The 21,827-nt window shown below is 41.1% G+C and overlaps 1 long non-coding RNA gene across 2 annotated transcripts in view; it reads left to right on the top strand.

Annotated features, from left to right (window-relative positions):
• The window catches only part of LOC308479832, a 132,057-nt gene that overhangs the window by 22,691 nt on the left and 87,539 nt on the right, over positions 1 to 21,827 (top strand). For both annotated transcript variants that reach the window (XR_013987834.1, XR_013987835.1), the window contains exon 2: positions 1,752 to 1,868. This is a non-coding gene — a long non-coding RNA (uncharacterized lncRNA). The remainder of the gene's footprint in view (positions 1 to 1,751; positions 1,869 to 21,827) is intronic.

Genomic DNA, 21,827 nt, shown 5'->3' on the forward strand with positions numbered 1-21,827 from the left:
TCTGAGCTGCTTAGCTCCATCCACTGCCTGCCGACACTTTTGTAAACTATTGTTGCTTATGTATGAAAATGCTGTACGTGCTACAGAGCATTTAAACAGCAGGGAACAGTCCATTGTATGCTAATTGCTTACTCCCAAGTATTTTAAATGATCTTAGTTTCTACTTAGCAGATCTCCTTTGCAGACTTCTTTTCCAGCCTTACTATTCTTCTAACCGACGGGTGAACCATCAGGATTTGTTTTATTTTTCCTCCCACTTGCAAATCTGCACACACTTTGTGCCATATGCAAATTTGCTGCATACAAGTAAGATGATGTCGTATGAGACGAAATTTCAAGGAATGATGCTTTCCCCATAATTGTGTTTCTGTACTAGAAAAAGCTTAACCTGTTGAATCCCAACAGGCAGATATACAGCTATAATATATACATAGGAAAAACTCTTGCAGAATTACATAGCCAAACTAGTTCTTCACATTTTCTGGAAGTTGATTTGAAGAGATGTCTCTTTCTCCTTTAAGTTGCTTATTGTTCCACGCATTCTTGGATAAGTGCTGCAGCTTAGTGGCAGAACAAGTGGACCGTTAGTGAGGTGGATGGACTAATGAAGCCGCCCAGAGTGGCTGGGGAAACCCAGCCAGATGGGCGGGGTACAAATAATGAATTATTATTATTATCATTAATGATCTGGCTTAATCTAAGGCAGCTTTCCATGTGCCTTCATTATTGGAGCCTCTTCCATTACCTTTTTAAAAAAATGAATTTGCAGGTGGGGGGTTTCATCTGTTTGTTATTTACACCAAATTTCTTTTTAAAAAGGCTGTCTAGTTCATGATTCCAGGACATGACTGCTCCAGGTTCCCACTTTTGCCAGCAAACTGTATCAAATGTGTGTGGATGTATGTATAGGTGCTATTTCACTTTTTTGAAAAACGAAAGCAAAGAAAGAAGAGTTTGCCATTTTGGGAGGAGTAGGTGTGTTTGGGAAATGTGTAAAGGTTAAAAGAAGGGTAGCAAATAGGATAAAACTGAAATGGACTAAAATAGGAGTGCTTGTCTGCATACACAATGTGACTTTGTTCATTCCATTATGTAGAAGAGATTTATTCTGGAGTGAGCCAGTCCTGTGTGCTTGAGAGCTCCAGTTCTGCTTGCTGCCCATTTGCTTTATATAAGGTCTGTACCTTCAAGTGTATCAGATTGTTCCAAAGCCTCTGCATTCATGCTTGACAGAGGTCAAACCTCGTGCCTTTAGATGAGCCCTTGGAGCCAGTTTGTCAATCCAAATGCAAGCTGCTCAACTTCCTGTTTATGCCTGTGCTGAGTTACATATCCGGACTTCCTTGCCTTCAGCTGCAGGTTTTTCCGTACTCCCTAGGAGATCCCTTCCTTAAAATGGTTTCTTATCATTTAAGCAGGCTGCTGGAATTTTGCTAATTCCTGTTTCACTTAACACATGTGAAGTTCTGCATCGGCTACACAGGCCATACAGTGTTACCAAAAGGTGATTTAAATAACAATGTACGATCAGAGAGGGCATTAAATGCAATATTTTGATTACCTGTTAAAGGCACTTCCTGTAAACGGACCTCAAGTTGCTATCAATGAAAGTGTGATCTTGTAAATTTAAGTTGTAGTTAGGATTTTGCTGATGACCGTTTTGTGTACCTTTAAAAAGAGTATCCTTGCACCTCAAGGTTAATTTTGGCTGACACTACAAGTGGTTTTAAAACTGATAATCTCTCCACTAGATGCTGATGCTGAATCCTACTAGTACTTGTTCCTGCACTTACAAGCTTGCCATCTAAAATTAAACACTGGGAGCAAGCAACAGAAGAAGCCTAAGCTGAAAGAGACAAGTTAGCCAGGTGAGCAAATGCAATTACACATGCTACACCTTTTCAGAGGTGGCCTCCCAGTTATGGAACTGTATTCTAAACGTGATCCATCAGGCCTCATCCCTTGGCAGTTTTACACAGTCCTTAAAGAGCCATCTTTTTATCAAGGCCCTTGGGAGCCAATCTGTAAATTGGTCATTTTATTTTCTATTGTATACTATACTGACTATATATTGTTGGACGGAGATATATATTTCAAATGTTTAAAGGGAATTATTGCTGGATTTTATGAATATGCATTGATATGATGGGAGTCAGTTGGTCTAAAAGTCAAATTGAATTGAATTATTATACCAGCACCACAATTTTTAAGTGTTATTGGAACAAGCAAATATCCAGCATTGAATACTACACTGTCATCAAATGTTGTGCGCAAGGCTAAATATTTACACTGCGTATATTAATAGGAAGGCAACCCACCACTGAGCAAAGGTGTCACGTTTTAAGCCCTGACCCTTTGTATAGAGTCAATAGCCTCTGGCAAAGGTGCAAGAAGTGATTTTTGAATAAATAATTCAGCCGTCTACAGTGGAAGTACCAAAGGAAGCATTGTATACAGAAGAGAATTTGTCTAAGCAGTTAATCCAGCTACAGGGGTTTGGGTGTGGGTGGGTGGGTGTCCTTCTCCCATCTAAATAGAACAATATGTTGGTGCAACGAAGGGAGGGAAAGTGTTAAAGCAGCTTGGTCCCTCCAGAAGTTTTGAACTACAACTCCCATCAACCCCAGCTGGCATGGTCTATTGTCCAGGATGATGGCAGTTTTGTCCCTAACATCTGCTGATCACTAGGTTGAGGAGGCTACCCTCAATTTCATAAATTTATTATTATATATAGATCTTATGTTCTTACGTTCATGACATAAAAATACAAGATGGAAACACCAAAATAGCTATCCTCATCTGTCTTTACACACCCCTGCCTCCATTATTATTATTATTATTGTTATTGTTATTATTATTATTATTATTATTATTATTATTATTATTTTGTATACCGCCCTATATCTGCAGGTCTCAGGGCGGTTTACAGGATAAAATCACAATATATATAAAAACCCAAATACATAATAAAAACAAAAGCAACCCAATAACACTCCCCCCCCCCCCCATTTTAAAAGGGCATTGAATGTGCATTAGCCAAAGGCCTGGTTAAAGAGGAAAGAGTTTGCCTGGCGCGTAGGCGTAGTTCAGGGGTCGCGTGACTACATTATGTTTGCTATCCAGATCCATCTCTCTTCTGTGTGGCTCTTCCTGAAGAGCACACAATTTGTTGTGCACAGTGGGGAATTTGTGACTGCACAATGAAGCTTCCTATCATGTAAAAGAGAACGGGAAGCTATGAATATACTGGGCTCCAGGGAGTGCTCTGATTGTGGCCGTTGTGTATAGACTTGCACGCAGAAAGGAATAATTATTGAACTTAATGACTGTCGTGTTATCTTAAGAGATGTTCCTAATGAATATAGAGTAGCTTTCAAACGTAAGTGTTTGGGCTCCACACTGTTTAAATAATGTTTGATTGATCAACTGCAATTTAACCAATTAAATAATAATTAAATTTAAACAACTAAATTTAAATAACTTTGCATATTGCCAAACCTGATGTCCTCTGAGATTTTGAAGGCAATGTGACATAGCTTGCAATTTAATAAAAAGGTGTCACTCATTGGAAGGGAAGCTTAATATTTTATTTTTCATTTTCTGTTTCCTTTATGCAGAACTAAGGCGTTAGTTGAATAACGTTAAGATCTGTAGGAGGGGCTCTCTTAATATTTTCCCCAGCCTTGGAACTGTGGAGGCTGGGAGAGAGCTTTTTCTGTGGCAGCCCTTAAATTGGGGAACTCCGTCCCCATAGAATGCATCTTGCAACTTCACTGTGCAGCCTTTGCTGTATGTTAAAGAAGCAGCTTTCCCCCCTGGCCTTAGGCAGTGAAGGTGACTTTGGCTAAATTTATACCATTCTATTCCATTTGGAATGGTGATGTGGAAAGTAAAAAACTTCACTCCATTGTCACTGTCTTCATTCTTATTTATTTGACAGATATATATATATATATACTGTAAAGTTAAAGGGACCCCTGACCATTAGGTCCAGTCGCGGACGACTCTGGGGTTGCAGTGCTCATCTCGCTTTATTGGCTGAGGGATCCGGCGTACAGCTTCCAGGTCATGTGGCCAGCATGACTAAGCCGCTTCTGGCAAACCAGAGCAGCGCACGGAAACGCCGTTTACCTTCCCGCTGGAGCGGTACCTATTTATCTACTTGCACTTTGACGTGCTTGTGAACTGCTAGGTTGGCAGGAGCAGGGACCGAGCAACAGGAGCTCACCCCGTTGCGGGGATTCGAACCGCTGACTTTCTGATCGGCAATCCCTAGGCTCACTGGTTTAGACCACAGCTCCAGCCGTGTCCCATATATACTGTACTCCCCTTCAATTAGCACTTTATTAATAAAATATAATAGTAATAAAGCAACAACAATTAAAGGCAGAATTAAAAAAAAATTGAGAAGATAAATGTCAAATCAGCAGTTAAAAGATTGGGAAAATTAAAAGGTTTTCATTTGGCTCCAGAAAGATAACACAAAGTCCAGCAACAACATGCAGCTTCTTTGGGCAGGAGTTGGAGCTCTCCAAGATATAGCAATGGCCACCAATTTAGATGGCTTTAAAATGATTTATGGTGCATTAGGCTTTCAATGGCCACTAGCCATGATGCCTATATTCTGCCTCAACTGTCGGAGGCAGTTCCTGGGGATTACAAACAGAATGGCATCCACATACTGCTTGCTGGCTTCAGATTGGCAAAATTTTGGAACCAGGATGTGAATGGAAAATGTATGGACTTAATTTTCAATACTTTCATTTAATATCTATAGTAATACCTCCACGAACGTCTGCCTCATCTAGCGTCCATTCCAGCGAATGTCCGTGGCAAACCTGGAAGTACCGGAATGGGTTACTTCTGGGTTTGCTGCTTGCACATGCGCAGAATTGCTAAATCGTGCTTTGCGCGCTTGCGCAGATGCGGCGCTTTGCCCTGCGTCCTTTTCGGCTAGCAGCTGTGGCTCTGGGACAGATCCCAGTCGCAAAACAAGGTACGACTGTACTGCTGACTCTAAGGTTAATTTAGATGGACATCAGAGGTAGCAGTCACCGCAAAGTGGCTTTGGGGGACTGAATAACTATTGGTTTCCATGCTTTAGCCTAATCATAGACCATTTTAAGAATGTGCTTTGTGTGTGTCAGAATATTCATATGAAAACATCATCCAGATTGAAATCACATCATCTTGTAATGACTTCATTAACTCTGCCACCAGTTCAGCAACCCTTTTTATTCCCTTTCACCCTTTGTTTTCTGAAACATTTTCATGATGTTGTTGTTTTTGGTCAGAAAAACGAATATTGCTAAATATGGTTTCTGGTTTTTTTTTATAGTAAAACCAACAATAACAATGAGTCTAGCTATTATATTAACAATTAGTGCTGATCCCACACACGGCTTTCATCTCCTGGTCATTTGTCATAATGCTTATATTTCTCTTGCAATGAGGATGTGTGATGCCTCTCTGAAAGCAGCTGGAATGAAAACAAACACATCCACCAAGTTTGGCAAGCAAGAGAACAGAGACAGATTAATTTGTTGTGTGCTTCAAAGGGTTCCTCAGAAAAAGCTCTTTCATTGATGGTGGAGTGGCACACTATGCCTGTAAGCATGGAAAGTCTGAGCTCCATTCTTAATTTAGTACCGTGTGGAAAAGTTGATGGACGATGACAGTAATGTTGGTTTTACTTCTATTGTAAGGTTCTTTGTAAAAGAGCAAGTCTCAGTTATTAATCTGCAAAATCTTAATTTCTGTGGATTAATTCTGAACACACATATATACACACACTGCTAAACCTCACTTCTAATGCTGTGCAATTTCCCAGTTCATTTATACAGTTGTCTCTATCTGGGTTAAGTTTTGTTTCTAAACTGTGCAAAGAAGAACTAAAGAAACTTCTATTTAAAACAAAGTTCACGGAGTTCAGTAAGTGTTCCAAACAACAGGAAAATAATCCTAAATTATTCTAAGTCTGCAATGTATACACTTACCTGGGAGTTAGCCCCACTGAACTCACTGGAACTTACATATCGATTCATGTTATTAGAAGAGAATTTGTCGCTAGCACACTTCACTTTGATTTCCACTCCACCCCGTCCAGTTGATTATTTTATGTCATTTTGGTAAGAACTTGGCTTGAAGTTCACAGGCAGCACAAAACATGTAGCTACAAACAGAGCCCTTCATCAGTTGAAACATCTTCCCTTCAGACTTTGGGATAAATAGACTTCTCCGTTTACCACTGACACGTGTGTGAGGAACAGCCCATAACATGATTGAACTCCATTGATTTTTCATAAAAGTTTAATAAGACGATACAGGTCAAAAGCTTTGCAAAATTTGCAATAAATTTTGGCAGCTATCTGAACTAGACTTTGCTGCAAAAGCTGACATAAGAGGAGTGAAAGTGTTGGCTGAGACTATGAAAGGTAATGAGCACTGTGAAACTTTTGATCAGCTTTTTCAAGACCTTTGTATTGACTGCTGTTTCTCAGCAGATTAATTTTTTTTTGTTTAGAGGAGATTTCATTCATTTGATAATATCAGCATATCTCCAACAGCATGCATTATAAAAGCACCTTCCTAATAGTGATGTCCCAAAACACTTTGATGCCCAAGACAGACTATCCCAATGGTGGTCAGAGTATTAAAACGAAATAATTGACATTTTGCTGCCTTTTAGTGGTATTCCAAAACATGCTGTCTGAGGTGAACTGCTTCTTCCCGCCAAATATTTGGGATGATCCTGCTCCCTAAATGCAACCTCTCTTGAAGTGCAGCTTTCTGTGGGAATGTTGAGGAAGGTAGGAGAGGATATATTGATTAAATATTATCCCTCCTCACTCACTTTAGTGAGCAAGCAGCAGAGCACATTCCTTGCAGCTTGTTGGAAGCAAGTTGATGATTCGTTAGAATCATTTAAATTAAGCAGTTCAGACTGGCTTGTCCAGTCTGGATTGTTCCTGGTAAGTTTTCCTTTTATTTCCTCCTTAAAATAATAATAACACGACAGTCTTTTTTAAAAGTAAGAGTAAAGTTTTACTAACATTCAGTTCACAGCAGTAATCTGAAGGCAGGCTTTATCTTGTGGTTACAGTTACATAGTCATCTTTTACATGGTCAGCTAGGGTCATGCCCATCTACCTGGTCACACACAAGGGGAGGAGACTCCAGAGCAGCTTTGACAGGAAGTCCGCCCTGTCTGGAGCCACATTCCCCTGTGTGTCCACTCTAGGCAACAGGAAAGTATTGTACTTGACTGCTTCAGGGATGATACATCCCTCACTTCATGTTTTACACACGCTTAAAGCAGCTAGGACAAGGGCAGTCAACATGTTTGGGACTACAAATCCTGTCAGACTCAATCAGTATGGCTGGTGTTTGGCAGTGATGGAAGTTGGAGTCCAAAGCATCTGGAAGACTTTGCATTGGCTATCCCTGATCTAGGACATACGTACTTGCACATAATGGCTGCCAACTGGAGTCCATTTTTATATAGCTCCATGTGGGTGGGATGCTTCATGATGACGTATTTGTTGTGTAGTGACATACCATGCAACCTGGGCAATTTTCTTCATACCAGCACAAATGCCCTTTGCCATGAGGTTTCATGAGAAATGGAGAAAATCACTGATCCATGTGGTGATTAATAATAATAATAATAATAATAATAATAATAATGAGGAGGAGGATATCACATTTAACAGTATCAGAAGCTGTTAAAAGATCAAGGTCATACTCCCCAATCTTGTTTCTGACAAACGTTACCAATCAGGGCAACAAAGGTGGTGGTTTCAGTGTCATGGCCGGGCCTGAGACCAGTCTAGGATGGATCCAAGTAATCAGTTTCCTCCAAGTATGCCTGAAGCTGGACCACCTCCTTGAACACCTTGCTCAACATATTTGCCACTGGGTGATACATAAGTTACACTTCTAGGCCCAGGGAGGTCACCTGTTATATAGGGAGATACCTGTAAAATATAAGGCAATATGGGAGTTCAAGGGGGGTAAGTGAGAGAGGGATTCGAACTGCCAACCTTCCGAATGGCAAGCCCAAGAGGCTCAGTGGTCTAGACCACAGCACCACCCATGTACACATGGAGGGACCCACTGAATGGTTTGAGTTTCTAACGTACACTTCTTCCATTTTACATTTTCACATTTAAATTGCTATGATTGGCTTTGTAGTGGACAGCTTAGACACCATAATATTATTTCTCTCACACCCTTCCCCACCCTCCTTGCCCTTTCAGTCATTTCCTACTTTCTTTACAAACTTGTCATTTAGCTCCTAAAAATATCCGTGTTATCAGGGTTCAGACTCAGGGCTTTCTCTGAGAGACTATTGTTTGCCAATAATTAGTTTTGTGGTGCATAGCATCTGAGTGGCTCCCTGGTCCTTCTGAGCAGCCTATTATGCTAACTTTCAGTTTCCTGACTGGTCTGCCAAACAAGCACAGATGGAGATAGAAGGAACTTTTGGCTTACTGATAACAGTGATGTTCCCCTTCCGACATCTACACAGAAAACATGGCAGTTTTCGCAGAAAACCAGCGTGTTGCAGAAAACAACCCATAAACAAGCAGAGGATACAAGTGCTAGCAGGAAGGAAGGCCGAGAACAGACAAAAGGGAAACAATTTTGTTGCTAGATGTTGAGATGTTGTTTTTGCGACTCTGAAAATGTTTTGCAAAATGGGAAAAAGGCATGGCCTTGAAAGCATCACGCTATCTTAACGTTTATAGAGGTGGCTTCACAGTGCTCTTAGCGTATTGATGAAAGCCTTGCTGTCTCTGTATTGAAAACGGGTCTGTCGTTACGGTTTGCTTTGAAGATTGGAATTGCCTGATTAGAATCCAGAATTTGACCAAAGGAAGGTTCTTGTTTCTTACTTTGGCTGTGGTTGATCCTCCGAATGGTTCATTCACCTGCAAGGGTGGCCCCTGAGAGGCGTGCTTGGTAGATTGTGTGGCAACCAGGGTCAGCCCAAGACATTTTGCTGCTTGAGATGAAGGGAAAACTGGCACAACCACACACCGGCTTTCTATCTACAGAAACTGGGAGAACCGGCAGTACTGTATAATCTTACAGGTGACATGACAGCAGGCTTGCTCACACTCTGCTTTTTAATTTGTTAATATACAACCTTACATCTCCAGTGCCCTATCATTTAGAGAAAAGATACCCAGCAGTACATCCCTTGGAACTCCTCAGCTCTCATAAATATATTCATAGTCTGTAGAGGGCCTTCTCGGTAGTGGTTCCTGCCCTGTGGAATGCCCTCCTATCAGATATCAAGGAAATAAACAACTATCTGACTTTTAGAAGACATCTGAAGGCAGCCCTATTTAGGGAAGCTTTTAATGTCTGATGTTTTATCCTTTTTAGATTTATTTATTTATTTATAATTTTGTTGGAAGATACCCAGAGTGGCTGGGGAAACCCAGCCAGGTGGGCGAGTATGAATGAATGAATAAAAAAATAAAAAAATAAAAAAATAATTTGACTGTGGGTTTTTGTTTATTTTTTAACTGCTGTTATTGTATACTGCTCCGATCTCCTTAGGGGGAAGAATGGAATCTAAATTATTTTTGATATCCAGCTAACTTGTGAATGTCAATATGAGGTACAGGAAAAAGCCTGAAATGAGCATCTTTATCAGTGTAGCTTTTTCATTTGATTTACAGACACGAGAGAAGCAAGTGCCAGGTGAAACTATGCTTGAGAATACAATAATACAAATGGTTTCAAAGAGTAGTGTAGAATCTTATGTCAAGGGTACTCGGTGATGTCCTCACTTCTTAAAGTTGGATTAAACATTTTGCAGTTATTATTTTTGTTCCAAATAATGTTTTGGGCCAACATTAAATATTTATTAAATCTCCCCCCTTTCATGAACAAACACTTATTTTTAAATGTTAAAAAAGACACACCAAAATTTAAGTTGAAAAGAAAAAAATACAAAACTTATCTTGATATTTCTAGGTGTTGCTATGTATTTGAGTAATATGTTGTCAAACCAACAGCATTCCTAAGATGCATTAAACTAATATTTCATAAGAATGCCTCAACCCTGATGATGTATTAATGTAATACATCGTTAAGGCGCCATTGCTCTTATGACATATAGCTCAAAATATTCCTATACTATTGAAGCACTACCTAGGGCATCTAGATTTGCTCGACCTGGGAAGGAAGAAAATGTTTCTAACGGCTAAGGTGTTGAGTTTTTGCAAAGGGGGATGCATAGAGAAATGCAGCTGAAAACTAGATGTATCTGGAGGAAGCAATGGAATTGCATAGTTTGTGAAATAAAAATAAAGAAGAGCCAGACTGAAGCTGTAAAATTCCTAAATGCCAAAATAGGAGCCGGAAGATTTGATCCTGGCTACTCTTAAGACAGCTTTTGATGCTGCACAAAAGCACACACTTTTTTGTGTAATGTGCAAAGGGAAAACTGCACATTAGCATGGAATTTACGCATCTTACACAGATTTCAGTATTGGTGCCTGTAAGTTTTATCCCAGATAAACAGCAGCTTTGTGGAGCTTTGGGGAAATTGTACATGGGAAAGGATTAAATAATAAACACACCCCAATCTGATTTGTCCACTGCTGTAGGCTACTGCTATTATTATTATTTTTAAGAAACTGAGAGATCCTAATCATAAATCTGCATCACACATCACATGTGGTTGTGCTCTCACATTGTGTGGAAAATGAGCAACACCCTCTTCTCATGGTACCGCAAGTGGTATAAACACACAGCAGTGCCATTAGGCATGGACTTGGGTCTGGCTGCCCAGCTCTCAGGGAGGCCCAAATGAGGCACCCTGGTTGTCCACGCCCCCTTGGCACTGGGCTGAACCTGGGATAGCCACATGGAGCAATCTCTCAGCAAAATGGTGGTGCTGTTACTGAGATCCCAGTAATAGCTGTTTAGGTGGCTGGCTGACATTTTGGAATTGCAGCCTAGAGGACGTGAGTTGGAAACCTGGCGGGTGAAACCAGCTCCAGTGTAGAGTGTGGTTGCCAAGTGAGTAGCCAGGAAGGAAGAAACCATGGCAAGAGGGGAGGTTGGAGCACTGCAAAGGTACCAGCAGACCCAGTCTGGCGCTCCTACCGTGTGTCCACCGTGCCAATCTCACCACCACCTTGTACTCCCCCTTCTCTGTTTCGTCATGCAGCAGTGGTGTGGGCCAATGAGGTCAGGTCAGAACCACACCCTGCTACTAACAGGGCTCTCAAACCTGGCAGTGCTCCTGCAAACAAGGGGATGCAGATCCCACCGGCAATTGTATAGAGTGTCTGAAGCCATTCCCCAGAACCAGTTCCACTGAAATAAAATGGACTTTATTTCAAGAAAGAGATGGTATAGCTGTTAGCATCACTGTATTCTTAGTTGTATTGCTTGTACATACGGTGTAACAACACAGATCTAAATACGCTGACATGCATTTTTCATTAAGTGAAAACCTGCAGCGCTGTGGTGCATATTCTGCTGTTGCTGAAGCATGGGCTGGTTGCACTAGTGCTGTGCTGAAAGCTGTCCTCCAGTTTCTGAAAAGATCCCCCCTCCCCTGAAGAACAGGATTTTCATTATTTGTTTTATTCTTAGGGCACTTTAGAATTTCTTTAGAATTTGCTGGGTGTAGAGGTTTGACTTCATCACTGGCAGGTGGTCAAGGGTGGCTTGTTGTTGTTGTTGTTTTCCTTTCCAATGAACTTTGCAGCTTTCCTTGACTGCTTATTCTTGTTGATCAGAAATATCCCCATGGGAGGAATGATCTCATGATGTCTTTTCTTGGGCTTAAACTTTTCTTGGGCTTTAAGTGTGGTCACCCAGGGAGGCTGCAGATTGCAGACTGCTGCTGAGATGATTTGTAAAATGAAAGAAAGAATGCTCACTCTCAACCACCTTAAAAATAAAGTCAGTGTGACCCCCTTAAAAAAAAAAACAACCCAGGAGAATTTCACCTCCCTTTGATCATTTTCTCTGCATTTGAAAATTACAAAGGAGACTCCCCCTTCCCGCCAATTCATTGCATGAATGACAATTCAGGTTTAGATGACCCTTGGGGTCCTTTCCATCTTTACAATTCTATGATTGACAGAGAAAAGCAGACAGAAATGTGGGAGAAACTTTTAGCATACTTCTAGGTTGCACATTTAATGAATGCTGGTAACAGACATAGAGCAGATGAATTGCATTGGTGTTTTGGCCATACCCATCATGTCTGCCTCTCAAGCAACAACAGCTCAGACTCCAGTTGTCCACCAGTTGTCCACCTGTGACATCTCTACTCTTGCAAGATTTATGAGGATTAAAAAGGGAATATATGGCACTCTTCGCCAGTGTGGTGTAGTGGTTAAGAGCAGTAGTCTCGTAATCTGGGGAACCGGGTTCGCATCTCTGCTCCTCCACATGCAGCTGCTGGGTGACCTTGGGCCAGTCACACTTCTTTGAAGTCTCTCAGCCCCACTCACCTCACAGAGTGTTTGTTGTGGGGGAGGAAGGGAAAGGAGAATGTTAGCTGCTTTGAGACTCCTGAAGGGAAGTGAAAGGCGGGATATCAAATCCAAACTCCTCCTCCTCCTCCTCCTCCTCTTCTTCTTCTTCTTCTTCTTCTTCTTCTTCTTCTTCTTCTATTTTTCAGAAATTTTGCATTGTGTGCACAATTAAGCTTCTAAACCAGAGTTATACATTAATGTCTATAGTAGCCTGTTAGTTATAGCCAAGATACTTCCCTCTGGAATATTGAGAGATAAAGTGCTGTGGGTGGTGGTGGGTGGAAACTTACTTGACTTTTTAGGCAGTGGAAACATGGTAGGCAGACCTACCTTGAATGTGTGGTGTTAGTTCTGTGAAAAGTGTTTGGCTGCGATATAGCTCTTTTTGTTCATAGCCTGGGGGACTGGTACAATTTCCTACTCTCTCTCTCTTTTAAATGACATGAAAAAGATTGCAGTTAAGAAGCGAAGGAAGAAATATGTGTCTTTGCTTTTCGGTTTCCTAGTCCCTGCCTGCCCTCCACAATACACCTTTGCAGATAACAGAGTAGTTCAAAAAAGTTCCCTCTACCAATGTTGTGTGTGTGTGTGTGTGTGTGTGTGTGTGTGTTGAGCCTTGTTTGACTTTGACGGCAACTCAAGTAGGGTGGCAGTGTTACAAGTAGCTGTGATAGGTCACAGGCAGCTTTGACAGCTTGGCACATTCAGTGACGAGAAGCAGTTCTCCAACCTAACAGATGCTGCTCTGCTATTCCCTTTGATCACTACATGGCTGCTTAAGAGGTATTGCCGCTGCAAGTGTGTCGTTTTCATTACGAACTACTTCTGATATCAAGTGAAATCCGCTGGGACTGAAACGGCGGTCTGCATTACATGGGAACAAGATGTCTCCTTAGGGTATATGCGCTAGACATAATAAAAAAAAAAAAATCACCCTTTACCCAATGATCCAGTTTCTTTTGGGATGTTTATGTTAAAAAAGGGAGATTAGCAAAAGACACCCTATTTGGGAAAAAGTGAAGGTTTTGTTTTTTGTTTTTAAAAGAATTCTAACCAAAAATTGCTGCTTTCATTACCCCCCATCGGTGGGGTGTGGAATGGCTCGGTAAAAATTTGTGGAATTTATATTAAAGAAAATGCAAGTGATTCACATAAGAATGGCTTCTGGTTGTTTTAGAACATGACATTCCATGTATTGGGGGCTTTCTCTTCACAGTAGTTGCCATCTACCTCTTGAGTTATACTAGAGATAGAAAGCAGGTAATGAATAGTATAATAACCAAGGGAGAAAACTAAGCCTTCCTTCAAAAGAGACACTTTAGGCCTTCCCAAAGTCCTGGATTTTGCTTTGAACAGCAGAGCCCCATCCCATATTGAGCGTTGCTTGGGAAGAATATGCAGTTTCAAAGGTGGCTTTCAGTGGGGCCTAAGACCTGCCCAAAGCCATGACTGGTTCCAGAAGGCGACAAGTGCCATGGTGTTGGCCAACACCTGTTGGAATTTGGACAGAATCTTCAAACAAAACCATCCTATGTTCGTAGTGCTGTGTGACCAAAGGGCAGCACTGGAATCGAGAATGGAGCAGGTCTCCTTTGGGTACTGGAAGATTTTTAAATTTTTTTAAGTGATATGGCATTCAGATAAAAATAGTTTGGCTTGCTTGCATGTGTCATATGGCAGAGGGCTGTTGGGTGCATTTTCACTTGGTGCGCCATATACACCTGCAGTTTAGGGGCCCACTGGCGGGTGCAGTTATTGTAGGTGCACCCCAAAACTGCGACATCTCTAGAGGAATTTTTGACTTGCCGTTTTTAAACAGCAGAGCCCATGCCATCTCATAAGCTGCTTTTTGAAAGTCCCCCCAGACTTTCAAAAGTGGTTGCTGTGTGGTAACAGGAGCTGCTGTTCAAGGAAACCAAGCCAAAAGCCCACTTGGATGCATGGGATGAGATGAGTTGCATAATCCCAGCATGTACTGAAAATGTAAGTGACAGAAGTAAGGCATTCTTACTCCTGAAGTATTAATAGGTAAGCACTATTTGTGCTGCTTGTGTAAATTGGTCTTAAATTGGTCTAAAGACTTCTCAGTTCTAACTCCTAAGGCAGAGCTTTCCAAACAGTATGTCGCGAGATGTTAGTGTGTCAGCTGCAGTGTCATCTGTTTCGTGTGAACGCTCCCCGTGCTCCTCCCGGGGCTGGAAAGGGGTTAGTTTAACCTCCGGTTTGCTAGTAAAACTGAATTACTGTGTTACGAAATGATGCATGTTTAAAAAGTGTGTCACCAACATGAAAAGTTTGGAAAGCTCTGCCGTAAGGCTTTTCTTCCATCGACTTGATTCAGTATGAGAATTATTTCCTGGCTTAAACCTACAGATGGGACTGTCTCTGAAAACAGCCCATCTCCTTGGTATAGTAAAGGAAAGTACTAGCCTTCCAGCCAGATGCTGTCATCTGGACCCATGACCTTATCTTTACTGTTAGCCAGATTACTCTTCAACCTGATCACTTCCAACCGTTGCTTTTCCTGTTTTGACATTCTCTGGCATTTTCTTTATTTAAGGCCTGCACAAGTTCCTACCTTGCATTTTTCGTTCTCTTTGTGGGCCGTAAGAGCACATGATGATGGTTACTTCCATGGTAGCCTTGACACCTTTCATTTATTGTTATTATTATCATTAAATAAAATTTAATACAGTCTCCACAAAAATAATAAACATAGCATTGAGTTTATAGTAGATAGCAAATTTCTACTACCAGTTTCACAAACATCTGTAGAGAGTCTACAATGAACAGTAATGTTTTAGGATTCTGTAAAATGACACCCTGACACCTTTCATGAAGTTGATCTGACATCCCAAAAAGAAAGGAAAAATAATGAAAGAGAAGAGGAGAGACTGAAAAAAAATGAGATTTTAATTAAAATGTTTGGAATTAGAAGGGGAAGTGAGTGAGCAACAAACGTTAGAATGCGCTGAAATGCAATGCACTGATGTAGAAACATAAAATTGAAATTCTCTTAAATTTGGTAACATTCTTTGTGAAAGCTTCTTTGCGGTCTGACACACTACAATGTAGGAAAAGGCTTTGAATTTCCAATTCGTCCAGTTTATGATTCTTTAATTTTGCATATCAAATAAATATTGGATAAGATTCAGAATTCGGCAAAACATTTAAGTTTTGTCACCCAGATTTTGTCAAAATTTAAATTCTGAATATGACCATAAAAACGTGAATATTACTATTATTTATTTCTAAACAGCTTTTAACCCAAAATTCACAGGGCAATGTACAAAATATAAAACCATACAAAATAAAACTATAAAAACATACACTCATACCTCATGTTGCGTCCACTTCAGGTTATGTGTTTTCGTGTTGCGTCCCGTGGCAACCCGAAAATGCTGGAACGGATTACTTACGGGTTTTGCTGCTCGTGCATGCGCAGAAGCGTTAAATTGTGCCGCGTGTGCAGATGCAGTACTTCAGCTTGCGTCAGTTCCATGTTACAGACGGGCCTCCGGAACGGATCCCGTCCGTAACATGAGGTTCCACTGTATGTATAAATATAGGCTTAAAACATGCAATAAATAAATATGCAGCAGAGGTTAATTTCAAAGCAGTAAGTGAACAATAAAGCTTTATTGGCTGAATTCATGCCAGAGGCCTGAGTAAACAAATAAGTGTTTAATAAAAGTTGGAAAAACAGAAATGAGGCTGGCTGTACCTCCAGTGAGAGGAACTTGAATTCTCTGGATTTCTTTGATTTTTGCAGGCATCACATGTAAATCTCATATTGTCAGAAATAAAATACTATTGCATGTCATTTTTCAAATACTAAATAGCAAATGTTACCAGATGCTAATACCTTTGCATGTCTTGTCTTAAGAATACTAATGTCAGAATACTAATTTTGACATGCCAACTATCAATCACTATCAAATGGTAAATACCACTGTATGTCAGCTACCAAGTACACACATCATTTGCCAGATTGCGGACATCCAACATCAATATGGAATCAAATAAAATAGCAATAATAAATATTTGTTAATGTTGCAAGATAAATATTTCAAAGAGAATGTTCAAGGAGGTTTTTTGCAGCAAAATTGTTTCAGTTCTATTTCATATTTTCTAACTTACATTTTTGTTTAAAGTTGGGGGTTTTATCCAGTGTTAGTCCTACTCCGAGTAGACACATTGAAGTTACTAGACATGACTAACTTTGGCTCATTAATTTCAGTGGGTTTATTCTAAGTAGGAGTAGCACTGAATTCAAATGTGAAATATTTAAGCATTTCAGGTTGTGTGCTTTTGCAGAACTCCCATTAATTCCAGTTCAGCTAGTCTGCAAATAATAACTAAATTAATACTAATTTATCACTACTATGATTTATTTCATTTATGAATCACTTCCCAGCAGGCATCCTAAAGTGATTTACAATATAATAAAATACTAATTCCTGAACTAGTGGGTTTTGTTTGTTTGTTTATGTGTTATGCATTCTGTTCATTGTACGATCACCTACTGAGATAAAGGTAAAAGGTAAAGGACCCCTGGACGGTTAAGTCCAGTCAAAGATGACTATGAGGTGCGGCGCTCATCTGGCTTTCAGGCTGAGAGAGCCGGCGTTTGTCTTCAGACAGCTTTCTGGGTCATCTGAGGTAACTGGTGAGACAAGGGAACTGCAGGCAGGCACTATGAGAAAGACAGCAGAATTGTTTCTGCTTGGAAGTCTCTCAGCGTGCTTCAGTTTTGAGCAGGTTATCACTGAAAGGAGCTACCAAACTTCAGAAAGAAGACTGTCCTATGATAGTCTTTCAGACAGAACTCAGGGTAGCCAAAGGTGTGCCTGCCAGATGTTGTTAGACTGCAAGCAGGTAATGGGAACCAAGGCAAGAGGTGGGCAGTTTCAGTAGCTGTTTTAGGGATGTTCACCTAAGACATCCTGCAGTCATGGGCCAGCACTACATGAAAAAACCCCTTCAATATCAGTGAAGCCATTCACAAGATTCAGAAGAGGATCGTGCATTTATATGTTTTGCTAGATCAAGGCCTCCTTGAACTTGGATATGGTGACATTCTGTTTATAGAGAAGTAGGCTGAGACTTCCAAATTGTTTCCATACTTTGAAACAGATGAACTCTATGACTGCAGCCCATTACAGCCAACATCAGCTTGCAGTGAAACTATTTTGATGAGTGGCGGGGTGGAGATTGTGCTGCAAAAAACCCCAAAAAACCTGGTTGCATTTTAAGTGTGATACTTCAAGAGAACAATTCTACCTTCTAATATATTGGAGAACAATTCCTTCTAGACATACAGGATAGAGTAGAACAGATATAATGTCAGATATAAGTTAATAGCAGTACCACTTAATAGAGGAAATCTCTGAAATACATAAACAAACATTTTTTCCAGGCCTAGTTCAATAACTTCAAAGCAATTATAATAATCCAACACACTTTAAAACTTGTATTTCTTCTAGATTCAGAGTGAATCGGGATAAATATTAACGAAGCCTTATAAATGTGGTTTTACTGTATTGTTATTTTCTCTCTGCTCCCTCCCGGCTTTCCATTTCAGGCTGAAATGAAGTAGCTGGGCAACACCATAGAACAGTTCAAACCTGGTATTTACATGACACGCTGATGTCAGTCATCCTCTTAGCTGACCTATGTGATCCTCCAGATCAGGTCGCTTAACCTTATGGGCATGTTTATTAGTTCAAGAGAGCTTGTGTGTGTAGGTAAAGGGTCACCAGACTTTTTTGGTCCCATGAGCCCATCTGCAAACAGAAGAGGTTGTAGTGGGCACCTCAAACCAAAACCAAGCACAAACCACATCCTAGTCAATTGGGTACAAAAGCATTCTTCTTCCCAGCCTGTCTTCCTCAGGGGTGAAGGGACTGTCGACACATGCCTTCGCGGGGGCTCATGTGTGCCCATTGAATTTAGTGGAAGGTGAAGCATCATACCTGTATTCTCCTAGTTCAGATCTAACACCGTTTCTCCTTTGCTTGCTTAATTTCAGCTAGTTACTTGATTTGAAAGTTGGCAAAAGAAACTATAACTAGTGTGGATGGAATGGCAGGCTATAGTTGTGTTCAGGCATTTACCTGGGAGCAGGGTGGCACATATAAAGCCCTACCCCCAATATCTCTGGGGTACACTTCAGATCTTCATGCTGATTAGCATAAAAGTCTGAATATAGTTTTCAAGCAGATCTGTTTTAACGAGCTTGGAATCTTTCCTGTGAGTGGGAATCCTATCTTATCTGGATTTTAGAGTTTCTAAGCGTGTTCAGTTAAGCACATTTAAAAAAATCTCTTCAGACTTTTGCACCAACACAGGGGTGAAGAACCTCAGTTCTGGGACTGAGCACAGGTATCTCTTATCTGGAAATCTCCCCAGATCATACCCCTTAGCATCCCTGCTTTACCCCGACTGGAATGTCTCTTTGACTTCTGATCATGCTTCTTGTTTGCCTGGAAGGGAGCGTAAATAGGGCTTTATGCATGCAAAGGTAAAATTTACCTACTGTACAAAGGTAAAATTTACATGGGTTGCTTTGCCCACTTCTGTCTCTGGCACTGTCTGCCGCTGCCATGTGGCCCTCAGAAGGTGTCTAGAAGGAAAAGTGGCCCTTGGGCTAAATGCACTCCTGCACTAATGGGATGATCTGAAGCACAGTTCGGGAAGTAATTTAGAAATAAGTAGTTGAACTGGCACATGGGCAAAGAGTAGGGAGAGCAAGAGGGAAATGCATAAGCTGGAGGCTCACTCCCAGCAAACCATAGATAGGTGTTACATGTGAAGCAGGCCTCCATGTGCTTGGTGCTACCCCCAGAATTAAAGTCAAAGAGGAAAAGTCTTCATCGAGGAGCTCCTGGATAAACAAGAGTTTTGCTCTGATCCAGAAAATTGTGAGCACTACTGTCCCTAGCCCCTAAGATGAGATGGAATCTGAGCAAATAAATTCAAGCTGACAATTGATGCTGTGAACCCTCCGTTCTAAGAAGGCATCTCATTTTATCTCTGGTTGTAATGTGAATATGTGTGCCTTGCCCTGAGCCTTGTGCATAGCATAGTCTCTGCAGCTAAATAAGTAAAAGAAATCCACTGCTCATTATTTCTGTGTACAGCTGGAAGTTAAATCAGATGCTAATCAGAGTAAACTTCTCCTGGTACTACATTGCTAGTGTATTGCACTCACTTTGCTATTCTCTATTCTATCTTTTAATTATACCCTGGAAAAACAGAATTGGGGGTATGGGTTTTGCTGATGATTGTGATTTGATATATAACATACTCAAACTTCACTTGAGTCTTTGACACAAAGTTGACTCCCAGCTATCCAAAGCAATGTTAGAGTTTGCTATATTATTATATCTGACAATGTGGATTGATGCCATCCTGGGAACATATGTTTCTGAAACTACAGTTAGTACATGATTGACTTGCTATACAGGAAGTTTCTCTTTCTGCCTTGGATTTGACTGAGTTTATTGTACTCCCATGGTCCATTGCATGCTGAATTTGATGCAGGCTGTAGTAGGAACAACAACTTCCTTGGAAGTGGCTTCAGGAACAAAATTAATGGTGTGGGATTTGCAAGGAGGGAGGGTGGGGAATGAGGGCAATGAATTAATCAGCCACAATTTTCTCCCATACCTTGAATACATTGTTTATAACATCCTTTGCTAACCTAATGCCCTCCTGATGTTTTGAATTACAACTCCCATCAACCTCATTCAGCAAATGACTCAAGCTCATGGAAGTTGTAGTACAAAACATAAGGAGATAACCAGGTAGGTGAAAGCTGATTGATAATGTATTGTGTTGTGCAGTATTCCAGTTGTGGAATGGATTCTGTGTAGCTTGTCTCTTAAGTTACTTATTTCTGTGTCTATGGAAGTGCATTGTTCAACGATCACACTAGGCGGAGTTGGTCTGAGGAGATTTGAGGCGGGAAAGTGCCCCATGAGGGGGCCTTTCCTAAAACAGTAGGTCATCAGTTTACCTGAGGGTAGCAGAGGCAAACAATTGCTTTTAATTCCCCACAAATATCCCAGAGGACCTGATCATTCTGTGAAATAAAAATGGCTGTCTGCCGTTGCTAAGCAACCCTGCCACTCTAGGTCGGGGTAGGTATCAGGGCCAGGGTGCTGAGGGCCTTGCAGCTGGAAGAGTGTGTGCCAGCCAGGTGATAGCTCTAGGCCAGGGGTGCCAACATGAATAAAATAAAATATTGGGGGCCCCAAGTAAGCCCTGTTTACATGATGTGGTGCATGCACACCATCTGAGTGGCAATGCCCATCAACTTGGGGGCGGTGAATCCCTCAGATATTTTATTGGGTGGGGGGGCTGAAGGGACCTTGGCCCCTAGGAGTTGGCTCCTATGCTCTAGGCCTGATAAAGAGGAATCACTAAAATAAAATAGTCTGTATTAAATAACTAGTAATAACATCATACTGCCTATGCCTGCTGAGGGCCAGCTCCCTTAAGCTTTAGGCCTGGCTTCCTCAACTTTTAAATTGAAATGTCATAAATCTTATCAGAATGAGTGGGCAGACTAGAATGTACAACTATGTAGCGGAAGGGGATGCTGTTTTTGAATGATTCCACACAAACTCCCTGCAAGTAGAGCACTAGCATAGCAGAGGGAGATGATCTAGCTCAGCTACTGCAGGTAGGGAGAACCAAAAGAAGACATCTGCTGCCAAAGTTCTTCCCACAGTTTGTGGCTACAAATTTTGATGTTGAACATGGGCTAGATTCAGGCTTCTGTTTCCACTCTTACTTTAGGGTAGTGTCTCCCCGCTTCACCCCCTCACATACACTTGCACTGAAGTGGTATCTTTGTCCCAGAAAGCCCAGAGAGCAGCCAGAGAGGGGAGACTGATCTTCCTTCAGCAGTATCTGATTGACCTCCCACGCAGCAATGCCACCTCTGTTTTTGAAGTGGTGATCAGGAGCCAAAATACCATGTTTTCTAGTAGCAGCAACATCTGTCTTCTTGGCAGGCTCTCCTGGCAATTGTTTGGAGAACTCAGGAATTGCCCCTGGCTCTATCAGGTATATTTACATTGATGAGAGGTTATGCTGAACTCTTGCATTTGCTGCCTGCCTCTTCTATTGTCTTGCCATTTCTTTCCTCTGCCCCCGTCCCCCCCACCAAGTAAAAACAGTTGGTAGGAACGAGAACCAAATATGTGAGTTGATTGTTTTCATTAGTTATCCCCTGAGAATGCTTATATATATCAAGTCCCATTGACTCCCATTTAACTTTGTATAGGATTGCAGTCTAACAGT

Source organism: Podarcis pityusensis (genome assembly GCF_964106645.2).
Source record: "Podarcis pityusensis genome assembly, chromosome: 6".
NCBI classification, from domain to species: Eukaryota; Metazoa; Chordata; class Lepidosauria; order Squamata; family Lacertidae; genus Podarcis; species Podarcis pityusensis.